The following is a 25,269-nucleotide window of genomic DNA, read 5'->3' as shown; positions in this document are numbered from 1 at the left end:
TTTTTAGGCAGCAAATATGGGATGAACCTTGGTAGGTTTCTTTCCCTACACACTGAGATAACAAGATAGAGTGTCAGAAAAGTTGACAGTAAGATTATGTGTTTATGGATTTTAAATGGAAATCCCTGGATTTGAGCCCTGGTCTCAATTACCTCAAAGTCTTTGCTCTTTAGAGGAATGTTGGAGATCCTAGGTTTGGGATTCTAAAGTTTCATATTCACCTCCTAATAAGAAAAACTGACAAATTTCACTAGAATTTGACACATGTGACCTACTTCTACCTGACAGTTGGTAACAACAATTATTCTGCTTTACTTGTTAGCAGAGACATACTTATCCATGGCTTCTTCCAAACCACATGGCATTGCTGAAAGTCACTCTGATAGTCAGTTGGCAGACAGACTGGTCTGGAATGTCCAAGATAGCTGCTCTCACATATCTAGCATCTTAGAAGGACAGCTAGAATTCCGGGCTAGCCTGGAACTATAGATCAGAATGCCTCCATGTACCCTCCCCAGAGTGGCAGTATTGGGAGTTTGGGAATTCTTAAGTGGCAACTCAGGCCTTACAGAGAGAGTGTCCAAAAGAGCTAGAAAGAAGCTACAAGATTTTTATGACCTCATCTTAACGATCCCAGAACCTAATTTCCCCCCACATTTGATTAGACAAGAAGTCATTAAAATGATCCCATATTCAAGATAAGGGAATTAGCCTTTATATATTTTAAAATATATTTTTATTGATTTCAGAGAGGAAAGGAAAGGGAGATAGAAACATCAATGATGAGAGAGAATCATTTATCTGCTACCTCAGAGTAGGGCGGATAGGGAGGTTGTGGCCCCGCCCCCTGTCACACACTGAGCCACAGGGCGATCAGGGGGTTTGGGCGCTGCCCCCTGTCATGCTGATCCCGGTGCTGGGAGCCTTGCTGCTCCGCTGATCCCGGTGCTGGGAGGCATATTACCCTTTTACTATATAGAATAGAGGCCTGGTGCATGGGTGGGGGCTGGCTGGTTTGCCCTGAAGGGTGTCCTGGATCAGGGTGGGGGTCCCCACTGGGGTGCCTGGCCAGTCTGGGTGAGGGGCTGAGGGCTGTTTTCCGGCTGGCGAGTGACTAAAGCTTCCAACCGCTCCTTGTTTTCTTCTCTTTTTTTTTTTTTTTTTTTGGGCCAGCTTTAGCTCTGGGGCCTCGCTGCTGAAAACATAGATACAATGTTGCGGTCCGAGCCCGGCTGAATGGAAGCCCTTTTCTGGGGTTTTGTTTAGCTTCTTATTTGCAACATAGTATATAGTTGCTTAGAGTTGCAACTGAGAGGCTGGCAAGTGAGGCGGGGAACGTTGGAGTCTGCAGCAAGCAAGCCTCCCTGCTCGCTTCAGTGCCTGGCTGCCGGCCGCCATCTTGGCTGACAGTTAATTTGCATATACTCACTGATTAGCAAGTGACAGTCATAGTGGTCGTACGCCAATTACCATGTTTCTCTTTTATTAGTGTAGATAACAATGATACGAAATGCAATGAATTGTAACCCATCAAATACTACCTTACTAGAATACTTACTTTAAACCTATCAAGACAGTGTAATGGTAGCTTAAAGATAGACATATCCAGCCAGGCCAGTATGACTCAGTGGTTGAGCATTGAACTATAAACCAGGATTTGATTCCTGGTCAGGGCACATGCCCAGGTTGCAGGCTTGACCCTCAGTAGGGGGTGTGCAGGAGGCAGCCGATCAATGATCCTCTCTCATCATTGATGTTTCTGTTTCTTTGTCCTCCTTTCCTTTCTGAAATCAATAAAAATATGTATTTTAAAAAGATAGACAAATCCATCAATGAAAGAGTATAGAGTTTCCATAAATTAAAATTATGGAAATATTGTTAGAATTCAATAGGAAAAGGGTAGGAAAGGAACAATTTTCTAATAAATGGTGATAGAATGAGAGGCCATCCAAAGGGAAAATGAAAGCTAATTCTACCTCATACCATGCAAAAATATTCAAAATTAAACATACAAAAATTTAAAAACTGTATCATAAAACTTCTGAAAGAAAATCTAGAAGAAAATTTTCAGACCTTGGTCTAGGGGTAGACATTTCTTAGTACATAAAAGCACTAGTCTTAAAAAAAAATAAAATAAAATAAATACACTTCATCATATAAAAATCCTGCTTTACAAAACAGACTATTAGGAACATGAAAAGACAAGCCACAAACTGGGAAAAAAATATTTGCAAAAAAAGAGAAGAAAAATGTGTGTGTGTGTGTGTGTGTGTGTGTGTGTATGCGTGTGATAAGGGACTTATATCCAAAATATGTGAAGAACACTTAAAACAATAACATTGAGACAAAAAATTAAAAATTAAAGTAACCAAAGACCTCATATACATATATGCATAACCAAAGGACACAGACAGTAGTGTGATGAAGGGTGGGGCAGGGGCTGGGAGGAGAGAGGCAAATGTGAGGGAGAGGGGGAGATTTGGGATATTTGTAATACTGTCAATAATAAAAAATAAATAAAAATTAATTCTCCATCAAGCACATTGCAAAAGAAGAGATATGGCTACTAAGTACATAAAAAGACATTCAACATCATTATTCATCAAGAAAATTCAAATTAATACCTACCTACTAGAATGACTCAAAGAGCTTACAACGCTAATGGGAGTGAAAATTATACAACTGTTGGGAAATAGCCCCCCTCCCCCAGCCCTTGTCTCTGCTATAGCTAAATATTTTATGATTATATGAAGATCTAAACCTTAAAACTAATTCATAGTGACAGGTTTTGATCTGTGGGGGAAAATTCATGTGTTTTGTCTCAGAGATGGCGGTATTTGAGATGTATCTTGAGACTTTCAAGTGAAAATGTTAAATATTCATTTAGATAAATATTAATTTGTGAAGGAACAACATTTAAGGATAGAGGCTAGTCTGGAACAGAGGCAGAAAAAAAAGATGATATAGTTGTCACTGAAGTGAAAGTTGGAAATATTTCATGAAGGCTGGAATGATCCAAAAGTTAAATATGAATGGGTATCCTAGAAAACTGAGGGCTGAAAGTGTCCATTGCTTTTAGAGACATGTATATCACTAAACACATTAAAAACTGTTTAAGTGCATGGAGGAATGGAAACACAAGTAAAGAAGGCTGAGGAGGTCATGGGAGCTGACAAGATGGAAATGGAAAGAAGAAAACTGTTTGCAAACCTTGTTATAAACAATAGGGACATGTTAGATGCAGTGTTTAGTAGGATTTAGTGTGGCTTTCAGTTTTTGTTTTAATTGAGAGACTTCTGCATTATTGAAGCTAATGGGAATCACACAGGAAGGAAATTAAAGCTTGTAATTCACTCAATAGCTAAGGAGAAAATAGGATAATTTGTTTTTGGTTTTCTTCTTTTTTTCCCCTATGAAAATAAATGAACAATTCAAGCTAGCATATATTGATAAATGGCTAAGAGACTAGATGGAGATTGAATTTAAATGTGAAAATATTATATTTTTTTCATTCAGTTTTCCCCAAATCTCAGAGGCTTACAACAATCATTGACTCCTCAGTCATTTTGCATTTCTGCTGTGGGTTGGCTATGGTTTTGCTCTGAATGCCTTTCTACTCTAGAATCCAGAAAAGTGAAACCTCTTTTAGGAACATGTGTCTCTTAGACAAATGGCAAAAGTATCCTAAGAAGAAAACATTAAATGTGTACCCTATTAGAGCTTAGACAGGGTGGCTAACATTATTCATTTTTGGCTCTTTGATCCTCCATATATGTGTATGTACTGTATTTTATTCTTTCAAATTTAGGTTGATCAGAATGTATTAGATTTAAAACTATGTTAGAACCATGAATTAAATAAACTCAAGATACAAAGTCGTTTAAACTGTTTTATGTTTATAAATATTACAAATGAGAATGCAAACGATAAAAATTAGCTAATCTCCTGACCACTTTAGCCCTATAATGAAACAAAACTTAATGGTTATAGGTGAATCATTTGGTAAGAGGAAGTGCAGGTAAAGAATCAGTTCACAAAGCATCCAAAGCTACCTGACCCCCTGACCCAGAGTAAGAGTAAGATTCTCAAATCACTTAAAATATCAATTAAATATATTTTTAGGTGGAATTTCCAATTTCCAATACAGCAGTTTCAATACAGATTTCTAGTAACCAGCTTACATCAAGTAGCAGCTATATTTTACATGTCATTTTAAAAAACTTGGGCCTCTTCAAACTCTTAAGAATAATTAAGTGGGTAGAAAACTTCTCATATATTATCTTGAGTTGGAGGACACTGATCATTGCATTACTTGGAGCTTCAAGGTTTCTTCAGTAATATTTTACAAGTATTGAATTCATGATATTCAAAACTAAGGTTGAATTTTATGAAACAGCAGGAATGTAGACGTGATATAATGAGTGTGAGAAAATGTCACAAAGTATTCACATGAGCAGAGAAGTTGAACTAGTGCATGTCTTTGAATATTAAAAGCTAGATATCAAATCCTCTCAACTTGAGAGTTTTGTATCTGCTGTTTGAAAAATAGGATCTATCACACATTTAAGTTCTACATTGGATTATGTAATCCCCCAAATCAATGGGAAGAGGAACATGAGACCCCAGAACTCAGAGAAGTCTCTTACTATGCTGAGTACTTGATAAATTAATAAAAATAATTTTCCATCTTCATAGGAGAATTCAGTTATATTAAGTGTCACTTTTTCCCTACTTATTTATTTATTTGGCATCAGGTCACAGTCATTTATTTAGAATAAAAATATGAAGTAACTTTTGACTTCCATTTATTCTCCCCATCCCCTCATGAAACCGCTAAGAACTGTTCATTCAGCCATCTTGACTTTTTTTCACATTTATACCCTGCCAACACTCTAAAGTGGTTACCAAGACTGACACCTGCAACAACCTACTGACTGGAGACTTACCTCCAACACTCATTACATACCAGGTCATTGGTACTAGAATGCTACTTCTCATCTGTTGAGTCCATTCTCAGAATCTTTCAGAGGTTCCACATTGCCTACAAAGCTTAGATTCTTTGATATTATTTTAGTGACACTGCAATTCATGATTTAACCACTTTCAGGCATTAACTTTGACTCTTAACTCTGTGAAAGCTCCATTCCAACAAATCCAAATTATTGGAACTATCATAAATATTTGTTAATCCTTATACTTCACCTAACATTTCTTGCTCCATATTACCTCCTTTGAAAATGACTGATCTTTTAAGATATAGCTAAAAAAAATAACTATAAAAAAAACCCAGAGAAAATTTCAGTAGGAAGTGATACTTCACCATTCATATGGCATTCTTATATAGTACTAGAGGCCCAGTACACAAATTTGTGCACGAGTGGGGTCCTTCCCAGACGATCGGGGCCCACTGGGGCCAGTCGGCCAGGGGGAGGAACCATGGGAGATTGGGCGGCCATGGGAGGTTGGCTGTAGGAGCGCACTGACCACAGAGGGCAGCTTCTGCATTGAGTATCTGCCCCTTGGTGGTCAGTGTGCATCATAGCTACCAGCCAGTCATCTGGTTGTAAAAGTAACTTAGGCTTTTATACATATATCCGGCTGCTGGTAGGCACCAGGACCTGCGCTGTCTTCCCCTGGGCCACACGCAAGCACCCGGGACACGGACTGACTTCCCCCGGGCTGCCTGCAGGCACCCGGGACCCTATCTGGCTTCCCTCTGGACCTGGCTTCCTCAGGAAGAACTTCCAAAATGATGTCTGGAAGATGTCTGGTCTAATTAGCATATTACCTTATTATTATTATAGATTGTATTGCAGGAATTTGGATTTCTTAATTTCCAAAATAAAAATTTCATTTGGAGGCTTGTTATCAATTAATTTTTATTACCCTTAATCGCTTTTCAAAACAAAACTTAATAATATTTTATATATAATTTTATCTCATCCCCAAATAAACAGTATTAAAACAGCTGCTAGCAGCAGTCAGAAAATGATGTTACTTTCAGGTTTTAATCATTTTTTAGTAGAAGCCTTTTGACTGAGAGGCTCAGATAGTAATAATACTCAGTAAAAATAAGCATTATTAATGATATCTTGAAAGGTTCTTTAAGTTAGGATTATACAATAAATATAAACATTAAATAAGAGTAAATTATCTCACTATTAAATGAATATATTAAGTATATTATTATATACTAGAGGCCCGGTGCATGAAATTCATGCACAGGTGGAGGGGGTTCCCTCAGCCCAGCTTGCACCTTCTCCAATCCGGGACCCCTCGAGGGATGTCCGTTTCATAATCCAGGACCACAGGCTCCTAACTGCTCATCTGCCTGACTGCCTGATTGCCCCTAACTGCCCCCACTGCCGGCCTGGTCACCCCTAACTATCCCCCCACCAGCCTGGTCACCCCCAACTGCCCCCCTCTGCTGGCCTGGTCGCCCCTCACTGCCCTCATCCCGGCCTGGTCACTCCATGCAACCTGCTGCTCAGTCGTTTGGTCATCCCTCACTAACCCCCCTGCCAGCCTGTCGCCCCACGCAGCCTGCTGCTCAGTAGTTTGGTAGTCCCTCACTAAGCCCCCTGACGGCCTTGTCGCCCCACTCAGCCTGTTCAGTCGTCTGTTCAGTTGTTTCAGTTGTGACGGCCCCTGGCTCTTTATATATATGGACTAGAGGCCGGGTGCAAGAATTTGTGCACGGGTAGGATCCCTCGGCGTGGCCTGTGGGGATTGGGGCAAAACCGGCAGTCCAACGCAGCATGCCATCCTGTCTGCCGCTCACGCTCATCTGGGTCCCCTTGCGCCTGCCCTGGTGACATGCCCAGTCAGTCCTGATTGGGAAAGGCTTGCGCCATTACAGCGTCACTCACCAACTGTGATCCCTACGTCTGGCGCCCATCCTGAGGGGGGTGGGGAGGCTGGGATGCAATCGGCCCTTCAAGTGGACAGAGAGACACCCTTGCCAGCCCAGGATCTGGATCCACCCTGCTGACGTTTGTGCCGGTTGTCAGGAGCCACCTGACGGCCACTTTTATATCATTTATTCCTTGCAGAGCATCTAGGGAGGGGAAGCGGCCACAGTGTGAGGCTAACTTCTAGGGGGCTGTCAGCTCTGTCAGCAGCACCAGTCCATTGGTGCCTGGCCTGTTCTCCAGAGATGGAACTGCAGAACTACTGAGGGAGTAAGTGGCTGCTGCCAGATTGTGGGGCCACCTGGATGGATCGGTCAGCTGAGTGGCACTCCTGCTGTGGGAGCGCACTGACTACCAGGGGGCAGCTCCTATGTTGAGCGTCTGGCCCCTGGTGGTCAGTGTGCATCATAGCTACCAGTTGACCTGTCCATCAGTCATTTGGAAGCTTAGACTCTTAAATATATACTAGAGGCCCCATGCACGAAGATTCGTGCAAGAATAGGCCTTCCTTCCCCTGGCTGCTGGCACCAGTTTCCCTCTGGCACCCAGGACACGGGCCTTTGCTCTGGCCGCCGCCTCCCACCTTCGCTCCGGGGCCCGGCGCCGCCTCCCGCCTTTGGTCTGGGGCCAGGTGCCACCTCCCGCCTTTGCTCCAGGTCCAGGAGCTGCCTCCCGCCTTTGCTCTGGGGCCAGCTGCCACCATCTTTGTCGCATTAATTTGCATATTCCCTCCTTATTGGCTGTGGGTGCAACCATCTTTGTCATGAAGTGACAGTCAATTTGCATATTCCATCTTTATTAGATAGGACTAGAGGCCCGGTGCACGAAATTCTGCACGAGTGGGAGTATGTCCCTCAGCCCGACCTGCAACCTCTTCAATCTGGGACCCCTCAGGCCCGGGCCTAAACTGGCAGTCAGATGTCCCTCTTGTAATTCGGGACCATTGGGTCCTAACCGCTTCTGCCTAACAGCCTGATCACCCCCTAACCACTCCCCTGCCAGGCTTATTGACACCTAACTGCTCCCCTGCCAGCCTGATCACTCCCAACTGCCCTCCCCTGCAGGCCTGATCGCCCACAACTCCCTTCCCTGCTGCGACCCACCTCCTCCACTGGGCTCCGCCTCCGCTATGTGTACAGCCATCTTGTGATGGCCATCTTGTGACGGCCATCTTGTGAGGACATTAGGGCGTGATGCATGAGGGTGTGATGACCACCTAGGCTATTATTGGTATAGATTAGTGGCCCAGTGCACAAAATTTGTTCCCCAGCCTGGCCTGTGCCCTCTCATAGTGCGGGAGCCCTGCGATCGATCTCCCCAAATAGGTAGGCCCAGGCCACCCATCTGGGGCTCCTCGATGGATTGCCCCAAAGAGGTAGACCGGAGCCAGGTCCTGCCTCCACGGTGGGTGCTAGACTGCAGGAACCCCGGCAGAAGCCGAACGAAGCAGCTTCTCCTCTGCGGGAGGCAGCAGGAACTCTCCACCGCAACCCGCCTTCTCTGCCCAAGGCGGCAGAGACACTGGGACCTGCCTCCTCCAAGCCACAGAGAGCCATGGGACCCCCAGGCCTCACCACGCAGAGCAGCCACCTGGCCCCGCCTCCTCTGTGCACGCAGCCTTCTTGTGACAGCATGAGGGCATCCCGGCATCAGGGTGTGACGACCACCTAGGCTATTATTAGTATAGATAGACTAATTAATGATTTCTGATAGAGGTCTTAGTCCAGTAGCTACTGTATAGACTCTGTAAAAATTAGCTGTTATTATTATTTAAGCCCAATCTATATACATTGATGGTGAACAATAAATAGTGGAGTTATGACCACAACCTTTAGGAGTAGCTTACCAAGAATTCTGGAGAAAACACTGGTAGGTATGAGAAAGGAAAGTCCTATTAGGTACAGTCTAAATTCAGTTTTTAAGTCCTACTGATACTTTTTAATCACTTACTCTACCTCTAAATTTGTCTGCACATACATATACACACACAGAAAGAATCAGTAATGCTATATTGGAAATTCTTAGTTCATACTTACATAATTGACTAAATTCTACTTTTTGTAACAGATATTTGTCAATTATTTTTATGGAGGCTTTTTCCTGATATCAGACTGCCAATATTTCCACAATCAATTAGCTGTGGTCTTACTGTTCCCCCTACCACTGTCCATGGAGTTCTCCATACAATCTCCACTTACCCTTTGGGGATCTGTCCTTTTCCATGATAGAAGAGAAAATGTGTCTTTAAACTTCCCTAATAGAGTAATATCTGGACTGGAATCAAAGCCACAGTGAATATTACTGAACAGAAATATGAAGGTCAAAACCACACAGTCCCTAGAAATCATCTATCTGTCAACTACCACTCTAATCACTGTATTTGTTAGATTCTCTCATTTGTGATCATCTTTCCATTACAGATTAGCTCCATTCATTTTTTTTTTCAGTTTATAGATTCAGTTCCTCTGTGAAAGACTTAATTTGAATTTTCAAACTTTATTAAAAAATTCCTAACACTCTACATTGACTAAGATTTGGTTCTTCTTCAAGGACATTTCTCTTCTTTGAGAGGCCCTCATTTTTTAACCAGAAATATTACATGGCTTTGTCTACCTATTTTTGCTTCCAAACTCTATTACCAAAACATTTGCATACAGAACCTTTTCTCTTTAAATTTTCTATCACCTTTTTCCATCAGTGGTATTGATTGAACCTCACATAATCCTTTGTTTAGAAAAAGTTATAGTTTTTCTCCTCACTTTATTCTGTCAATGTTTAGATCCTAGGATCTCCACCTTTACTGAACATTATAATGACACAGAGAGATTTACTAATACCTTAATGCTTGAATTCCACTGAAAGAAATTATTATTCAATTGGTCTTATATGGACTTTACATAAGCAAATACCTTTAACTACCCATATAAATTAAATGTGCAGAGCTAAGAAACATTGATTTGGACTGACTTCACTGCTGTCAAAGTATTATCTGATGGCCACAGATCCAAATTACATTGCCAAAACTTCCTTTGTGAATCTATGTCAACTTGAACTTAACAATGAACGTGGAAGTCATTTGTAGTGGATTTAAGTGAATTGAGGGATGATTTGGAAGTGAGAAAGTTGATACAATCAGAACAGATTTTTAGAATTGTTGCCTTTGAGAGAAGAATAAAAAGAAGAGTAGAGGAAGGAAAAAGAAAAAAGGCAGAGGAAGGGAAGTGTAATAAGTTAGAAATAAAATAAAATTGTAGAAATTTATTTTCAATTTTTTTAAGTAAAACTTGATTGTGGTTACTAACTGAGGGAAACGACCCAGTAGAGTGTGAGATGTTGGTGATTTGAAATGGAGGGGCAATGGCTATTGAAGCATGATTCTTAAAGCAGTGAAAGAGGTTGAAATGGATTGACATAGAAAAATAGACAGGGAGATAAAATGGAATAAAGAAGGATATAAATTGGTGTGATTCTAATCACATTTGCAGTTGAGAGTGTTCCTTCCCAGCAGTGTTTACTACCTCTAAAGTAGTAGGTAAATTTCATTTGAATCTCAGGAAAGGAGAGTTTGAAAATAAACTTTAAAAATTAGGAAAGGTAAAACCACATAGGAAAATCACAGCAAATTCTCACTGAGTATAAGGGGGAAAAATCTGCACAGCACTGTTTACTCAAGAAAGGTTTGGATGGCAGGAATTAGAACCAATTCACATAATTGCAGCTTGTGTTTAGTCACATAGGTGTGGAGACCAAAAGGAGATCATAGGCTTGTTCTTGATGTGTAATTTTCAGGGTCAGGTAAAGGTAAAGGATAAAAGGTGATGGAATCAATTATGTTGACGGGAGAGAAATGACTGGTACTCACTCTATTCAGGCTGAGAAGAAAAGAAAAGGCTGTCTGGATGAACTGATAGCTGATAAGAATGAAGAGATTAAAAAAAAATGGAGGACCTGATATAAAAGAGTTTATCCGTTTTAAAAAATAAAAAGATACTTTGTTTGGAAGGTAAATTGTTAAAGATTCTAGAAATGATCTGAAATCGAGATAATGGAATTCTAGTCTTGTCACAGTGGCCAGCTAACAACTGTGTGACCTTGAATAAAATCTGACATACTCCCCGCACCTCAGAATTGTGATATGTGAAAATAGAGGATGAGGCTTAGAGATCTCCAAAGAAATTCCAGCTGCAGTAGTGTGATTCTAAGAATCAATAAATCATTTATTTTAAAAAATAAAATAAAATGTTCAGTTAATAATACTCCGTTCACAGGAGATTGTGACTTCAAATGTGAAGTTGCTCTATATAATGACTAGAAATGGACATAGCAGCATTTAACAAATACATTGTTGTTTATTTTACTTGGTATCTGCTCATTATATACTTTGCTAGTCCCTTTGCTTCCACCAGGTAGTTCTGTCCTAGTTTCTCTCCTATTTCCCTGACCTGTCATTCTTCAGCTCCTTGATTGACTCCTTGTCCTTAATTAATTCCTTAAATATTGAGCATTATCCAAATTTCTTCTATTTGCTTCCTTCTCATTCAAAACACCCTTCCTCAGTGACCTCATTCATTCTCATTGTTTTGACTGCCACACTTACACTGACGACTCTCAAGAAAATACTTCACACCCGTAGTTTTTATAGGGCTCCAGACAAATATAATAAGTTGCCTGTTGGGCCTCCATGCAAAAAAGTCTCACACACTTCATACTTAAAATATATGAAGTGAAGTCATTTCTTTGTGAAGGCTTTTCCTTCAAGTACAATCTCTGTTTCTATCAATGCACTACACTGCTGCATATCAACATACTAAATGAGAAAACAAGATTATGTTTTTCTGCTTCTCATTTTCTCATCTACTATACTTAATTTTCTTCCAAGCCCTATAGAATCTGTCTACTAAAGAGTTCCTGAATCTGCACCTCATCAAACCTACTTCTGCCTCCTTGGTTTGGACTTCATCAATTGGATTTTGGAAGTAGCTTCCATACTGCCTCATCGATGTTCTTACTATACTCAGGTGATTCTCCACACTAATGCCAAAATGAGTCCTCATATAGGTGAAAACAATAATGTTCATCTATGAAAAATTTTATTGTGGTGTTCCACACATGATGAAATACATCTCCAGATTTCACTTGGGTTATATACTAAGACCCTTCAAGATTTAATTCCTACAGGCTATTGCCTCACCTTATCCCCTCATACTTTTGGGTCAAGCAATAGAGTGACTTGACGTTCTTTGAAAATGCTATTCTATTTGGTTCTTCTTATGGCATTACTCTGCCCACTGCTTTGAAGTCTTGCTCCCATTATCAGAATGGATGATCCCCATTCATCCTTTAAGAGTCAATGAGACAGACTTATAGATAGAGAGCAGGCAGATATCTCTGGGGTGAGGGAGTGGGAGACTGGGAGTATTGAGCTAAAAAAAATAGTGAACTCATTGACATGGTCAACAATTTGGTGATTGCAGGGGTAGAGGGAGTGGGTGGAGATGGTAAAGGGAATAGAGGGGATAAAATGTGATGGAAAAAATTAAATTAAATTATAAAATAATAAAAATAGATTTAGAAAAGAAGAAAAAGAGTCCGTGAGAATATTAATGCTTTCTGGGAACTACATCCTACAAATATATTCATATCTGCATTTTCTAGCCCATGGTATACACCTTCTCATGGTGGTATGTGGGAAGGTAAACACCATATATAATGTTAATTCTGTTGCTTTAAAAATGAATATGGCTAAAGGCTTAAAGAAGGACAATCAGGCATAATTACTATGTTGGCATGTTGCCAATGATTTTCATCAAAGGGAAATGTGGTTATTTGGATGAACTCTGAATCACAGAAGGTTTTCTATTTTAGTGAAACAAAAAAGTAGAGGATGTGGGGCCAGCAAGTCTCATTTATAATCATGATGTTTTTATTGTTTGCCTCTCAGCATGTATCTCCCAGTCTTTTAGAAGCATTAGGTTAGTTTTTCTCAGGGAACCAATCTTCCACAATTTGAGATCTTTGTGTTTTACTAGTAGGTGAAACTCTCTCTACACAGAGGATTCCAGGTGAGCCAATTAGCATATTAGTTTCCCTTCATCATAGTGATTGGTTCAGGGGTGTGCTTGTGTCCTGAACTGTACTATCAGAAACTTTCTGACTCAAAGATTTTGGAAAAATATACTCACTCTTGCACAGTGGATGCCAGTGAAGAAGCACATGCACTAGAAGGTGCTAGCAGCCATTTTAAATGCATGCGAAGAGCCAGCCTTCCTACAGAGCTTCCATCAAAAAGTGGACAGCAGATAGCTGGATAGAAACTATCTGTATTAAAACTGATACACTTGTTTGCCATTAGATTGATGAATGACATTGCAAAAATAAGTTTGTCTTGTTCCTTCTGACTGTACTCCTCAGAGTAATTTAGAGTCCAATGACATTGGGATTTACTTGTGCTGTCAGCACAAAACTAATGGATATTTTTAGTGCAAAAAAAAAAAATCTTTGAATGAGTATCAACACCGTTTGGTGGGGAAGGATATTTGATAAATTACTTCTTCCAGCTGAGCATGCACTGACTAAAGAGGAATTTTGCACAAGAAAACTAAGAAATATTACATTTTCTCTGAATCCTCTGTTTTTCATTATTTAAGTGTTCTACTGGTGGGAACAAGGCAATATGAAAATAATCAGAGTAATAGTGGCTATTATGAATGCAGCAAATGCACTGGCAAGATAATCAGACCATGTCAACAAAACCTAATTCCATTTTTAAGGTCATTTTCTTTTTACCAAGTATTGTAGCTACATAAATCAGGAAAAAAAGAACCGTTACTTATTGTTTAATAAAATAACAGTTTTATGTGAAACCTAAGAAAAAATTTAGTGAATAAGAAATTGCTTCCACCCAATTTAAGATATGATAAAAACAAAAGGAAACCAAAGGTAAAAAATATCAAATGCCCATGATGTACCTACACTTTCTATGAACAATTGAATAAATCCTTCCTGACAATTTTATTTAATTACTCATAGAAATATCACCTTGATAATTGAAGCTGCACATCTCTTTCTATATAATCTATGTTCTTTTCTGTGTAAGTCACTAAATTTTTAAAGTTTAATTACTTTCTATGAACAATTGAATAAATCCTTCCTGACAATTCTATTTAATTACTCATAGAAATATCACCTTGATAATAGAAGCTGCACATGTCTTTCTATGTAATCTATGTTATTTTTCTGTGTAAGTTACTAAATTTTTAAAGTTTAATTATTTAGCCCTAACTGGTTTGACTCAGTGGATAGAGCATCGGTCTGCAGACTGAAGGGTCCCAGGTTCGATTCCAGTCAAGGGCATGTACCTTGGTTGCGGGCACATTCCCAGTAGGAGGTGTGCAGGAGGCAGCTGATCAATGTTTCTCTCTCATTCATGTTTCTAACTCTCTATTCCTCTCCCTTTCTCTCTGTAAAAAATCAATAAACTATATTTTAAAAAAGTTTAATTATTTGACCAACTATGCTGCTCAGATGATAAATGATTAGTATAAAATTTTCTAAGTAATTAAAAAATTGGGATTAATTCTCCTGCCATTCTTAGCATTATCCATTCTCATTGCTTTTATTTGTTCTATTTTTTTATGTGTTTTAGGCAATTACATTTACTTTACTCTTCATTTCAGTAGCTAATTTTGGTCTGGTAAAATTCTCCTATGAAGTTTTTGAACTTTTAATTTACATGACTTTCTTTTCCTAACATGAGTCATGTCCTTTCTCACATTTAACAGTGTTTCTTAAAAATGTCACTCAAAGACTTCTTTCTAATCTACATACTTAATGAGAATGTAACTAGGGCTTTATCTTTCAGCTCATTTGAGAATGCTGGTGAAGAGAGTCCTATTTTTAATGCTAGGTTGCAATAGATTCCTTTTGATGTCCCTTCTAGTTAATACACTTTAATAATAACTTGAGAAACTAGGGTAGATAAATTAAGTGACCTACTGCCTCAGTGATTCAGTCCTCACATTTTAATCATTTACTAGTAATAGATGTGATTATTATTACTGAATTATTTTTTTTGAGCCAGCTGCTAAAACAGCCACTTTCTGTAAATAAAGGCTGCTTCCCTAACAGGGAAATGGACATAAGAATATAATATTTAAAAGTTAGTTCATAGGTTGAAAATAATCCTATATAATAAAAGCCCAGCGACCTAGCAGTTGAATGACCAGAACGACCAGTAGACCAGTTACTATGATGCACACTGACCACCAGGGGGCAGATGCTCAACACAGGAGCTGTCCCCTGATGGTCAGTGCACTACCATAGTGAGAGTGCCGCTCGGCTGACCAAGATAAGCTGCTGCTCCTGCTGCGAACTCTGGGCCAATGGGCAGGAACCCTGGCTGTGATTGTTGCCTCCTCGCCCCAGGCTCCTCCTCCTTGCTCCCTGCAGCGTCCTCTGGATGCCAGCAGTCTGAGCAGCGCTGCTGCAGGGCTGGGCTCCCAGAGCTGACCCTGGAGGCTGGGAGGGGTTGCCTCCTCGCCCCAGGATCCTCCTCCTTGCTCCCTGCCGCCTCCTCTGGATGCCAGCAGGCTAAGCAGCACTGCTGCCAGGCTCGCAGAGCTGACCCTGGAGGCTGGGAGGGGGATTCCTGGCCACCAAGGGACTGAGGCCTACTCCATTGTCTCTTAGTGCTATTGTCTCTAGGCACAGCCCTGACCAGGTTCCCTGGAGAGACGAGTGCTCTGGTTCCATGGAAGATGCCGGACCAGGAAGCAGCTGCTCAGAGGGCAGGTCCACAGCTGCTTGGCTGACCGGGATGAGTGGCGCTCCCACAGTGGGCCAATCCCCACAGGCCACGCCCTCCCACCAGTGCGCAAATCCCATGTCCCAGGCCTCTAGTATATCTATAATAGAACTTAAGAGTGTAAAAGGTAGGGAAAATATTCTAATGTTACAAAAATAATATTAAGAAAAATAACTTTATATAATTTATAATTTACAACATAGGAAACTATAACTTAAAATTCTTGCTAATTTTTAATAAAGTAGTTATCTAAATCTCATAAGGATTTTTTTTCTTATTTTTGTAAAAGTAAATAGTTTTCTAATTTTCTTATAGTCCAGTGCCATCAGTGAGTAGAGCTCTTTGTTGGCCATTCAAGGGACCAAAATAAATTCAATAAATATATTTGTGTCAATTTATACATGGTGGCTAAATATCAGGGTATTCTTTTAGCTTAGTGCCTCTGAAGATATGAACAGTAAACTAAACAGATTTTATCATCTAATAAATGCTAAATATTCACTCCATATAAGAATAACAATAACAACAAACTCTTACTTTCTCTAAATTAGTAAGAAAAACTGTCAGAAAAAAGCATTATGATACCTGTAGATAAGTGCCAAAATCTTTACTTTTCTATGTTTATCCATTAACCAATTATATACCAAATTATAATTAATGTGGCTTTTGTTATGTGAATGCTTGTACTTTCATTAAAGATAATTAAATCATAACCAGGAAGAGCCAGGCCAGTATCCTTATCGCAATCCCCAGTGCTTTTTTCCTTTCTGGTAGTAGAATCCTTGCTCTCTCCAGCCTGTGCTAAGACTCATTGTCCAGCTTGGAATGCTTATTTCTTCATTCTCTTCTACTTGAACATCACTTTTTCAATCACCAAAGTTATTTTGGTTTTGACTATTGCATACTTTCTTAAGTGACAAGCCTAATTGTTAAAAAAAAATACATTTGACACAGACAGCTTAAGGTTTAAGTAGGTCCCTGTATTTAATGATTTTATATGAATGACATAGAGTTTCCAATACTCCAATAGCCTTACCAGGGCTTCTTAATGGGTGGTATGTACTTCTCCAATCCTCCTCTTTGGACCTAGTCAAATATCTCTCCATAGTTGGCTTGCCCTAAACTTCTGTCTCTGCATTAGAAAAACATCCGTGGGGTGGTTTGCTCCTATCACTTCAGTCTGTGCCTCAGAAAAACATGACGAGCCAAGGTCAGCCAACTTGCAGCCTGAAGTGATCTATCCACCCAGGTAAACCAAGTCAAGAGTAACTAAATCCCAACCAACCAGAATAAAGAGCTTGAGAATGTGTTTGTTGTTTTCAGTAGTGACATTTTGGGATAGATGATTATGCAGCATCATTATGGCAATGTTTGATAAAGAAAGACTTAAAGCTGCAAGTTCTGGCTTACATTTTTAAAACTGAATCTTCATCCCCTGTAACTACTTGAAATATATATATATATATATATACATACAGATAAGTATTTAGCTCTGTCAAATTATCTGACTAGTTTAAATTGCCTATTCATTCCATCTGACATCATCTAGTTTTGTATCTTTCTACCTTAAATTATAATATCAGTAATTTGGAAGATTGTCTCCCTTCCTTGCCACTATTTTTCTATAAGCCATATTACATATTACTATGAATCCAATCATCCTAAAGCTATAATAATGTGATGATGCCCCTAAAGAGGTGAGGGGAAGAGGGCATTTCATTATTTTACTCTCAAAACCCTATAATAGAGGTACATCAAAGATGCATGAAAAGGGATTGAGGAACCAGAGCTGGACTGCCTAACTTGAGATTCTTTCTTCCATTAAGAAAATAATCATATCACTTGTTTAAGTCTATTGGCATATATGGTACTTATAGCCAAAAATATTCCTAATTGATATGGATGTCTAATGTATGGCACAGTCCATATAACCCTGGTGTTTTCAGAGTATTCTCATATATGGGATATTGTAATCAAGACACACCTTCACTGCAGTCCCCAATATCTCTTTCATTCAAGACTAACCATGAAATGCCTCGTTGACCCAATATTATGGAGTGAAGTTGGAGACTGAATTGTACTACGCTTTTCCTTTGCATATATTTGATGTCAACCCTCATGATCTGAGTGATGGCAATTGCTACTTTATTTTTATTCCCTTAAATTTTCCAAGGATATTTTGAATTTCATCAAAGTCTATCTTATGTTTCTCTTCCCAAAAAATTGAAGGATTTTTTTTTTTAGGGTTTACTAATATATTAAAAATAAATGTTTTCAAATGGTTCATTTTCTTTGTTGTTCCTCAATTTAACCTCTCAATTTAATAATGATATTATTAAAAGCTATCTTTTTATCTTATAAAGAAAATAAGATGTAAAAAGTATTAATATTTCTTCTAACAAATGATATGGACATCCTAAAGGCCAAGGATTTCTAGGTATTTGCAGAGAGAACTTGATATACTATCTCATTATATGTTAATAATGTTACTATAGAAGACAGAAATACAAAAATTAATTTGTTAATATTTTCTAAGGCTACTTAAATACTCTCTAACTTTAGAAAACATATTAAATTTCTTATTTGGCTAAATATCCTTTTGACTGGCCTTTTGCAGGAAAGCAATAAGCAACATGTTTCCTATCAACTTTTAACACATTTTATAAAGTACCGGACTAGGAGTTAAAAAAGCATAGCTTTCTCTGCCACTAAAGCATATTTAACTTTGGATAAATGACTTAAATGGACAAAAAATAGCTTCTTCTTGAAATTAAGAAATCACACTAGATTGGTAGAATTTAATAGAATTATAGGAAATTACTTTCAAAATCGCTCGTATTTATTCTACCTAGAAGGTCAAAGTGAAGTCCAGAAATCTTTAACTCAACTCCCTTGATAACTCTAAAATACATCTCTATTGGAAAATCTATTAAACTTTAATCACTTCTGACTGAGGTCTTGGTCAGAACACCATTTTATGATTTGGAGCTCACTTCTTAGCAAGGTAAATAGTCTGAGATGCCACTTCACTCATTTACCTTTAAATATTATAAAATGTTAGTGTCCCTTTGTGGGAGACTCAAGATAGTCAAAGCAAAATTCTTACATGATTCAGTGGCTGCTTTGGATCAGAGAAAACAGAGCGATATAAAAAAGTAATCTAAACTTGGGGAAGGGGGGGGTATTCAGAATTGACTGTATAAATATTCAGAGTGGAATAACATTTGAAGAAAATCCTCTTCCAAATTTTAGCAAATACTTTTCAAGCACTTTAGTCTGGCAAATCACTATAATTATTCTTTATACAAAAGAAGAATGAGGCTTTATCCAATAAATGAAAAGAAAGTTGAAAATCAGAGTTCTTCTGGTGATAGCTTTTTCTTACAGCATTCAATCTTTGACACTGAGACCATTTTCCCTGAATACATTCCAAATCTAATATCCAGGGGGAAATGCACATAAAGGATATTCTTATCTGTGTTAATTTTTATGTTTGTTTATTCTTTGAGTAGTTTATTTTGTTGAAAGAACAGTAACAATGGCTCTCTAATGACAGTATAAATTCAATAACTGGTTAATTTTATTGTTAGGTGAAAAACAAAGGAGTCTCAGATTGTTATTCTTCTACAAAGACAAAAGAACATTTAATATCATGCCTAGTTGGGCCCGGAGGAGAGGCTTGCTACAAGTTAGCTAACAACATATATTGTGCCTGGATAAAAACTTAGGGAATTTCTTAGAAGAGGAATCTGGCAGTATCACAATTTGTGAAATGTTAAAGGCAGCTTTTCAGTTTTATATTACATTGTAGGAAGAGAGAAAATGATAAAGGGTCAGTAGGGACCCAACACCTACCAAGAGTTCCAGGACCCCCCACACCAAGAGCACATTCGTATTTAATGCATTACATTATGGGCTCCCAGAGTAAATATTTTCCATTCCCCCATCGCTATATTCCCCATATGTAGACAAATTAATGAAGGTGGCTTCTAGAGCTGTCCATAAATATTCAACCGGTGTCTGTATTTATACCCCAGCTTACAAATAACTAATGGTCGGCTGAGCCAAAATAATCATATATGCTAGACATGTAGGAAGGATTGCTGATTTCATTTATTATACCACCTGTGAACCTCCTAGGGGAAGGGCAATCTAGTGAAATATTTTGATGTGCTGACACAATTTTGCACTTGTTTATGAGGTTGCGCCAGCCTATTCCTAATTTCCTGTTGTAATTCTTTGCTTCAAAGGCCAAGTCCACACATGGGAAGAATATTTTCTGCAAACAATCTTCTCACAGCTCTGCTATCTCTGTCTCCAATTGCCTCTCTGGGTCTCCTAGTCCCCTTTATACTTGTAACAGTCATGAGGGATTTAAGTTAGCATTGGGGGAAGAGCAAAACCAATGGCAATGGAAGTTTTAGATTGCTTTGTCTAGTATTGATTTTGGTTCTTCTTGAATACCCTGGAAAAAAAACGACTCCCTTTTCTAATTCCTGAGTGACAAATGACACTGGAAAGAATTTTTACTCTAATGCATTTCACCAAAAGATCAAGCAGAGATAAATGATCTTGCTTTCAAGCTCACAATCTCACCACACACCTGTTTCTACCCTAGAGCAAAGTATTGATGTAATGTGGATAGCCAGGAAATATTAGACTATTCCTTTAGAAGGCATTGACAACATCTCCTGGGGGATTCGTTATTGCACTTTTTAAGGTTTCTTATTAAAATGTGCTAATCCCAGCTGGGAGGCTCAATGTTACCAAAACTGGGCAGCAATGGTAGTAATCATAGCTATCAGAGAATACCTGAAAGATTGTATATTCTTATGACTTTCCAGCGGTAATGTATCTTTTGTTGTTCACTAAATACAATTTATCGTTTATTCAGTTTGTGCCTATCTATTTAGTATGAATAGTTATAGCTTGATATTTTCATTTTTGGATGTTTGCTGTACCTTAAAGATTGATAGATATTTAAAGAGATGAGAAAATTTTACCCTGAAAATTTAGATTTCCAAAAGGTCAGGAACAATGTGCCAATTCAATGAAACCCACTGCTCAATGAGAGGCAAAAGTAGAGCAATGAGAGATGTCATTGACCTTTCTGAAGGTATTGGACAAGTTAGAAAGCTATCTGCCTGAACCAGTTTGAGTAGGAGCAGGAGAACAGAATCAATCAAAATTATTTCAAAAGTTCCCTAACTGCTGACAAACTGAAAGTACATGAAACAATAAGCAGTTTCAATGTATACCAACTCTTCATTTACCAAGCAAATTCTCATATCATAATAAATAGCAAAAATCTTAATAATGCCTGGCCCAGGACATAAAAAGAAGTTTAGAAAGAAAATGCAAATGCAAATAAAAATGATAATTAGAGTTCAGAGGGCACATTGATTAACTGATAATTTGTTTGTTGTGCTTAAATATTGCTAAGGTTTCTGGTATGAGCATCATGCTGTACCATATGTGATTCTGTTTTATCACACCAAAACAATTGTTGCCTGGGCCATTGAATCAATCTTTTCTTTCCTTGTATATCGCTAATGATCATATTATTAAAAAATATCAGTATGAGTGGGCCGGCTAACATTAAGTATATGTCTTCCTGACATGATTTTTTTTCTTGTAATGTATACATTTTATCAATCTTTGAATGTTTAAGGTGTATCTTCAGAAACCAAGCCTAAAGAAACTGAACTCTTTTTTTGTTTAATCTAATTATCCAATAAATTAATACAACAAGGGAGCTCATTAAATGCAAACGAGGATGACAGAAAAGGTGTTGCTAGAACTTAATTAGCAAGATACAAAGATACCAATTAACACCTATAGCTCAAGAAAAAAAACTTTTTTTCATGTAGCAGCATCAAAAAATAAAATCACAGCTGGTTACACATATTAAGTGGAGTGCAGATGAATCTTAGTCTTAGTCTTAAGGACTCAGAAGCAAAGAAGAAGCAGGCAGTGGGAAACAAGAGAGAAAATTTCTAGGCTGCTAATAAAGCACCATGTTGTTAATTTGAATGCCTTCTGTTCAGGTGTTTATAAGAGTCTGCATTTTAAGAAAAAATTATACCCAAATTTCAAGCCAATAACATTTTTTTCAATCTTTTGTATAGGCATCCTTTGTAAAAGTCACTCTAAATATGTCATTTATATCGGTCACTTCTGTCAATTTTATATTTTCTCAAATCTAATGATTTGTTTTGATAAAATAAACATCAAAAGACATACATCTTCATGGTTTCTTTAGTTTATTAAGTATACATCAAAAGAGGGCTTAGTTTTGTTTAAGTTTTCTAAAGGACTGTGAGTAGTTCAAAGTACTCTCATATCAATCTGACTTCTTGAAATGTAACATTTTAAAAGGCAACTAGATAGCACCTAGAATTTTGCATTTATCAAGATCATGTCAATTGGGTGCCCATACTTACACCTGCCAAGTAGGTAAGTAAGGCAGAGGGGTTAAGCTCCAAGTATGAAACCAGTCTGTTGGGTAGATTTCAATAAGTAACAAGAACTTTGTAAATATGTATTAATTCTTTGAATCTCCTTAAACTTGGAAAGCATTCTCAGCTGTTATTTTCTATCTTTATTGTTGAGAGTATTACTGATATTCCCCTTTTTATCTCCTATTGCCCCCCTGCATCCAATTCCTGCCCCACTGCAGGCCTTCACCACCCTATTGTCTGTGTCCATAGTGATGAGGAAAATAAGACATTTTTTGGGGGGAGATCAGCAGCTGACTCTGTACCTGGTTAATCAGTACATTCCTGTTAGCTTATAGTCTACTGCCCTTTCCTTAATTATCTGGTCGTGCAAGACCTCTTTACCTAAATACTCACATTTTACAGAGACCATAAACCATGAACAATACACAACCCCCGGAGGGGGTTATCAGTGCTGGCACCAGACTAGGCCTTTCGGTGTGGTTTCATGTCCCTCATCCCAACACATGGGGCTTTTTGCAAAACCCATGAAAGATCCAGAAGTCTGATCCATATATGGAGGACAAAGAAACCAAAGGGCATAAAGAGAAAGCTTCCTCCATATTGGCTTACTCAGGATTTGGAGAGCTGACCCCCAGAGTCACTGTACTAGTACATGTAAAACATCTGGAAGACATACATCTTCATGGTTTCTTTAGTTTATTAAGTATACATCAAAAGAGGGCTTAGTTTTGTTTAAGTTTTCTAAAGGACTGTGAGTAGTTCAAAGTACTCTCATATCAATCTGACTTCTTGAAATGTAACATTTTAAAAGGCAACTAGATAGCACCTAGAATTTTGCATTTATCAAGATCATGTCAATTGGGTGCCCATACTTACACCTGCCAAGTAGGTAAGTAAGGCAGAGGGGTTAAGCTCCAAGTATGAAACCAGTATGTTGGGTAGATTTCAATAAATAACAAGAACTTTGTAAATATGTATTAACATAAAATAGTGTTATGCTAATCTTCCCTGAGGTGATATTTTTTTAAACTTTTATTTGCAGATAATTTCAAGATTACATAAAAATTGCAAGAAGAGTACAGAGAGCTCCCTCCCATAAATACTTTTCCAAGGTTCACTGATTATTGCATCATCCACGTGTGATGCACATATTGTGGATGTGCATGTGTGCATTCACATACAGCTTTGAGAGTAAATTACTGATAGAATGTCTTACTTCTAATATTTTAATGTATATGTCATAAGAATAAGGGCATTCTCTTTCTTAACTATATTACAGTTATCATTTCAGGAAATGTAACATTGATAGAACATTTTGATCTACAATCCCATAGTCCATTTTTTCGAATTCATCGAATAATGAATAATGTCCTTTATACCACATATTGCGTCACATGTTGCATTTGGTTAAAATGTTTCTTTGAATCTCCTTAAACTTGGAAAGCATTCTCAGCTGTTATTTTCTATCTTTATTGTTGAGAGTATTACTGATATTCCCCTTTTTATCTCCTATTGCCCCCCTGCATCCAATTCCTGCCCCACTCCAGCCTTCACCACCCTATTGTCTGTGTCCATAGTGATGAGGAAAATAAGACATTTTTTGGGGGGAGATCAGCAGCTGACTCTGTACCTGGTTAATCAGTACATTCCTGTTAGCTTATAGTCTACTGCCCTTTCCTTAATTATCTGGTCGTGCAAGACCTCTTTACCTAAATACTCACATTTTACAGAGACCATAAACCATGAACAATACACAACCCCCAGAGGGGTTATCAGTCTGGCACCAGACTAGGCCTTTCGGTGTGGTTTCATGTCCCTCATCCCAACACATGGGGCTTTTTGCAAAACCCATGAAAGATCCAGAAGTCTGATCCATATATGGAGGACAAAGAAACCAAAGGGTATAAAGAGAAAGCTTCCTCCATATTGGCTTACTCAGGATTTGGAGAACTGACCCCCGGAGTCACTGTACTAGTACATGTAAAACATCTGGAAATAAAGGGTTTTTTTTCCTGTATCTCCAGGTATCCTGTGTATTTTTCGGTCACCTGGTAAATTCTGTAACAATAGTAATGCATATATGCACATTAGTTCTTTGGTTAATCTCTTCCCGCTCCCCCTCCCCCTTCCCATTGAGATTCATCAGTCTGTTCTATGTTTCCATGCCTCTGGTTCTATTTTATTCATCAGTTTATTTTGTTCATTAGATTCCTTGTTTGTTTATTTTGATTTTTAGATTCAATTGTCTATAAATATGTATTCATTGCCATTTTCTTCTTCTTCTTCTTCTTCTTCTTCTACCTCTTCTTAAATAATACCCTTCATATTTCATATCATATTGGTTTGGTGGTGCTGAACTCCTTTAGCTTTTTCTTATCTGTGAAACTCTTTATCTGACCTTCAATTCTAAATGATAGCTTTGTTGACTAGAGTAATCTTGGTTATAGGTCCTTGCTATTCATCACTTTGAATATTTCTTGCCACTCCCTTCTGGCTTTGCAAAGTTTCTGTTGAGAAATCAACTGACAGTTATATGGGCGCTCCCATGTAGGTAACTAAATGTTTTTCTCTTGTTACTTTTAAGATTCTATCTTTTTCTTTTAAAAATTTTTCCATGAAAATGGAAATGAAAAATAAGCTCAGTAGCAATACTCATATCTGACAAAATAGACTTCAAACTGAAGGCAATCACAAGATACAACAAAGTTCACCACATAATATTAAAGGCATACATCCAACAAGAGGACATAACCCTGGTAAACATATATGCACCCAATATAGAAGCACCTAAAGACATATATTAAAAAAAAAAACTTATAGAGGATTTTAGGAAAGAGATCACAGCAATACAGTCAGAGAAGAGGCCTTTAACACCCCACTGACCTCACTGGATAGAACTTCCAGACAAAAAATTAGTAAGAACTCCAAATGACACACTGGATCAGATGTATTTAATTGACATTTATAGAACGTTTAACCTTTAGCATTTAATTATGATGTGATGTGTCTTGGTGTGGGCTTCTTTGAGTTCCTCTTGTTTAGTACTCTATTTCTTTCACCAGATAGGGGAAGTTTTCTGTCATTATTTTTTTGA

This window comes from Myotis brandtii, unplaced genomic scaffold (genome assembly GCF_000412655.1).
Source record: "Myotis brandtii unplaced genomic scaffold, ASM41265v1 scaffold83, whole genome shotgun sequence".
Taxonomy (NCBI): Eukaryota; Metazoa; Chordata; class Mammalia; order Chiroptera; family Vespertilionidae; genus Myotis; species Myotis brandtii.
The sequence above is the reverse complement of the archived record's forward strand: the minus strand, read 5'-3'. Positions refer to the sequence as shown.